This window comes from Pseudophryne corroboree, chromosome 2 (assembly GCF_028390025.1).
Source record: "Pseudophryne corroboree isolate aPseCor3 chromosome 2, aPseCor3.hap2, whole genome shotgun sequence".
In the NCBI taxonomy this organism is placed as follows: Eukaryota; Metazoa; Chordata; class Amphibia; order Anura; family Myobatrachidae; genus Pseudophryne; species Pseudophryne corroboree.
The window spans coordinates 715,615,372-715,620,573 of record NC_086445.1 but is presented as its reverse complement, the minus strand read 5'-3'; positions in this window follow the sequence as shown (position 1 = coordinate 715,620,573).

Genomic DNA, 5,202 nt, shown 5'->3' with positions numbered 1-5,202 from the left:
CCCAAATCTAAATCTCTCCACACATGTTATATTTGCCCCACCTGCACTGCACATGGTTATGCACATTAGAGAACAATTTTACTCCTGCGATCAGGTCTGAATTAGGCCCTAAATTTTGTTGTTTTTTAATATCCTCATCTCTCAGGCTTTCCAAAAAGGGTACATTTACTAATATGGGAGTTCTATTTAAGATGGGATGTTGCCCATAGCAACCAATCAGATTCTACTTCTCATTTATCTATCACCTTCTAGAAGGCAATACCGGGGATCTGATTGGTTGCTATAGGCAACATCCATCTTAAATAGAACTCCCATCTTTGTAAATTTACCCCAAAGACTGCACAATAAAAGAAAAATACAGCAGCACAGTAGCCCACTTCAACACACACAGGCAAAGCACAAGTGCCTAGCCCAGAGGTTCCCAAACGCGGTCCTCAAGGCACCCCAACGGTACTGGTTTAAATGTATCCATGATTGGCCACAGGTGACTTAATTAGCACCTTAGTCAATTTGATTTAACCATCTGTGCTGAGCCATGGATATACCTAAAACCTGGACTGTTGGGGTGCCTTGAGGACCGCGTTTGGGAACCTGTGGCCTAGCCAATTCAGCATAAGTTCATCCCAGTTGCCCAGAATCAAGTTGGAGACTGATGTCCCCTTAAAAAAGGGAAAACTGTGCATGTGTGCGTATATATATATATATATATATATGTATATATATATATATATATATATATATACACAACTTGAAAAAATAAGAGGCGGCACTCAGAGGCTTTGAAATCAGTGAAAAACTTATATTCGTGAGGTCAACTTTTCGGGGACCACCTCCCCGTCTTCAGGACAAACACACAGTGCAACAGTGAAACTTAAATACACACTTACCCCCCTCCTCCTTTCGGTCTCTTCGCCAGCGCCCGCCGCAGCCACGCCAGCCGCACTTCCTGTCCGGCATTCTGTGTGCATCCCGTGGGCGGAAGTGATGTCGCGGTACCTTGCTGGCCGCATGACCATGGCAACGCTGGGGGGGAAAGAGAAACAAGTGCACACATGAATTTCCGTGTTCCATGATATTAAAAAGCCCACATCTATTTCACACACTTAAAAATATATCATAAACACAATAAACTATAATACAATAAATACATCCTTAAAACCTGTGGAAATAAATATGAGCAGCATTTATCTAAACTCTCCTACATGTGTTCACCTTACCCCCATCCTAACACCTATATAAAAACATTTTTGTGATTAAGACCTGTGCATCACATTAATTAGTTAATGCCAGGATGTATGATACCTAGTGTATTTGTGCCCTAACCCGCATCTAAACTGCTGTGAACACTAGAACTGTGCATTATATATAATTCCTTGTGATGAATACCCTTTCTCTCAATAATACATATCTCTCTCAGGCTATTGAACTGCCTTACTACCTCTCCTCATCCCACTCAAACCACTCCATTTATATCATCTATTTTTTTCTATATGTATGGCATTCTGTGAGTGTAGGGGCTCTTTTAAAGTGCATGTTGCTGCTTGTTCCTTACAAGAAATTGATAAGTCCCAAGCTGTCATTTAAACCACCCGGTTTCATAGTGTTTAACCTGTGAATCCACCTGGATTCCAATCTCAGTAACTGTTGTCCTCTGTTTCCACCCCTAGGTAGTTCCGGCACGTGATCTATGATCCTGTGCTTGAATGTTGCCATCCCATGCCTATTTTCCAAAAAGTGCCTGGCCACTGGCTGATCTCCCCTGCCTGTGGCCAGTGCATTACGGATTGCCTGCCTATGTTGGGCCATCCTCGTCTTGAACTGGCACTCAGTTTTGCCAATATAATAGCGCCCGCATGGGCATATAATGGCATACACAACGAATTTCGTACTACATGTTAACGGCCATCTGATTGGGAATTTCCTCCCTGTGTATGGATGGGCAATATTATCTCCAGGTGACATATGTGAACATGTAGTACAGCCAGTACACTTGTGGCATCCATTTTTACGTGTCAGGAAATTTGTCGGGGTTATTTTTAATTTAGACATGTCTGTTTTGACCACGATATCCCTAATACTTCTACCCCTCCTGTAGCTAGGCATTAATCTTTTATCCTGAAAGATTTTTAAATCCGGGTCAGAAGTGACCATCGGCCATAATTTTCTCACCTTCTGTTTAATGCCCTCACTTTTTGTTGAAAACTCATTGACCCATGGAATAACTTTGGACATATCCCTTACCGTAGATGGTTGTAGTAAATCCTCTCTGTTTTTGTCTACAGCTTTCGATCTGGCTGCTCTCAACAATCTCAGAGGATATCCTCTCTGGAGGAATCTCTGTTCCATCTCATCCAATTGTATTAACATCTCGTTCCTATCGCTATTTACTCTACATACGCGTAGGAACTGCGAATAAGGGAGGCCTTTAACTGTTGCTGGGGGATGAAAGCTATCGTGTCTCAGCATGGTGTTGCGATCTGTAGGTTTTTTGTACAGCCCCGTAACAATCTGCTGATCTTGGATTCTGATACAGATGTCCAAAAAGCAGATTTCTGTTTAACTGCATGTACTGGTAAATTTAATAGGGCTGATTGTGGCATTATGTGTCTTCTTCAAACTATCCAATGCCTGTTCTGTGCCCTTCCAAAACAGATGTGGAAGCAGAGAGAATCTTGCATAAAGAACCAGCATTCACAGAGTCCGTTACACCCTCTGGTGAGGACGTCCAGCGAGAGTTGTTCCGCCTGAAAAAACGCGAATTAGATTATCTATATCACAGCCGGACTTTATCTGATTATTACCGAGCGAAACAGTTACCGAGGGGCTTCAGGGTCCACAATGTTCCTACGATTGGGCGATACAGTATGGAATTTTGTAGGAAATGGATCGCTGTTTTAAATAAATGTTCCATGGACTTGGTTCTACTAGTGGTGGAGGAATCCACTAAGGAGTTGGAGAAAACCAGGGATAATATACATAAATTTGAGACGGAACATGCATCGGTTCTAGCCCTGGAACAGTCTAAAACCTGGATGGTAAAGCTTGAGGAGCAGGTGGAGCAATATAAAAACAACCTCATAAAATTTAAGAAAGAAAAACTACGAAAGGTACAGATGGATTATACCCAACATCGAGTGTATACCTGGTTGGGTAATACCAATATGGAAAACATCAGGAGGAAACCCACCCGCAATGTGAGGTTCAGAAGCAGGGGCAGAGAATATAACACCTCAGCAAGTGATTCAGAGGAAGCCAATACATCCTCAGCTACGTCCGTAAGTGAGAGAACCCCTTTAGGGGTAAACACCCGGGCGGTGGTGGCAGCTCGGGGAGGAAAAGGAGGCAAACGCGACGGGGAGGACAAAATCAAAGACAAAGGCAAGACCAAAACCACCAAGGGGAAGAAACGCTAATCTTTAATTTGTCCTCGACCCCCCTCACCCCCGCAGAGGTGAGTGTACTCAATAAAGGGTTATCATATGTCCCTACTAATTTTGGTGATGAATTTGGATGGACTGTTGATACATTTAAATTACATTGTACCTTAAAAATTAAAGAACATTTCAGCAAGATTCCACCTGTTAAAGATAAAATTGCATTACCACCGAGAATACAGAGACTGTGGCCCAAGTCGCGTTTTGATCCTATAACTCAAAATGCATCCCTGAAAACCTTACATAGGATGCTGGAAACAGCAGGAAAGGAAACAGGGTCTCGGAGATACCATAATTTACAGAGAGAAGAACGCGCGGCTTTGAAGGGACTTGGTAACCGTAAAGATATTGTTATTCGCAATGCGGATAAGGGAGGGGCGGTAGTGGTGCAGGATGTTGCAGAGTACAAGGCTGAGTGTCACAGACTCTTGAGTGACCAGGACACTTACTGTAGATTGAGTTCTGATCCATCACAAAAGTACAGAATGCAATTGGTGAATTTGTTACAGGAGGCGCAGGATGCGGGGGTTATAACAGCAGATATAGCTAAAAGGTTGTGCCCAGAATACCCGATTACACCTATCTTTTACACGATCCCCAAGATACACAAGGACGCACAGAGGCCTCCGGGTAGACCGATAATATCGGCTCGGGGGTCTCTGTGCGAACCAGTGGCAGTGTACTTGGATACTTACCTGCAGCCGTGTATTCAGGGCACGGCCTCCCATCTTAAGGATTCCAGTATGTTACTTAGAAAGTTTTTGTCCATCAAGGATGTACCAGGTGATGTAATACTGGCAACATTAGACGTCACAAGCCTGTATACTTGTATACCACATGCACAGGGGTTACAGGCTGTGAGACGGTTGATTACAGGTAATGTGCATTACGGGGGACCAGATGTAGATTTTTTCATGTCTCTGTTAGAATATACCTTAACCCATAACTTTTTCATCTTTGACGGAGGTTATTACAGGCAGCAAACGGGGTGTGCCATGGGATCTTCGGTGGCACCCTCGTTTGCAAACTCCTATATGTGGGAGGTAGAGAGAGAGCTGTTTTTTGCGAAGAAGGAAGTGGCAGATTGGCTATTTATTTATTATCGTTATATAGACGATCTATTGCTGTTTTGGAAGGGCACAGAACAGGCATTGGATAGTTTGGTGAAGACACATAATGCCACAATCAGCCCTATTAAATTTACCAGTACATGCAGTAAAACAGAAATCTGCTTTTTGGACATCTGTATCAGAATCCAAGATCAGCAGATTGTTACGGGGCTGTACAAAAAACCTACAGATCGCAACACCATGCTGAGACACGATAGCTTTCATCCCCCAGCAACAGTTAAAGGCCTCCCTTATTCGCAGTTCCTACGCGTATGTAGAGTAAATAGCGATAGGAATGAGATGTTAATACAATTGGATGAGATGGAACAGAGATTCCTCCAGAGAGGATATCTTCTGAGATTGTTGAGAGCAGCCAGATCGAAAGCTGTAGACAAAAACAGAGAGGATTTACTACAACCATCTACGGTAAGGGATATGTCCAAAGTTATTCCATGGGTCAATGAGTTTTCAACAAAAAGTGAGGGCATTAAACAGAAGGTGAGAAAATTATGGCCGATGGTCACTTCTGACCCGGATTTAAAAATCTTTCAGGATAAAAGATTAATGCCTAGCTACAGGAGGGGTAGAAGTATTAGGGATATCGTGGTCAAAACAGACATGTCTAAATTAAAAATAACCCTGACAAATTTCCTGACACG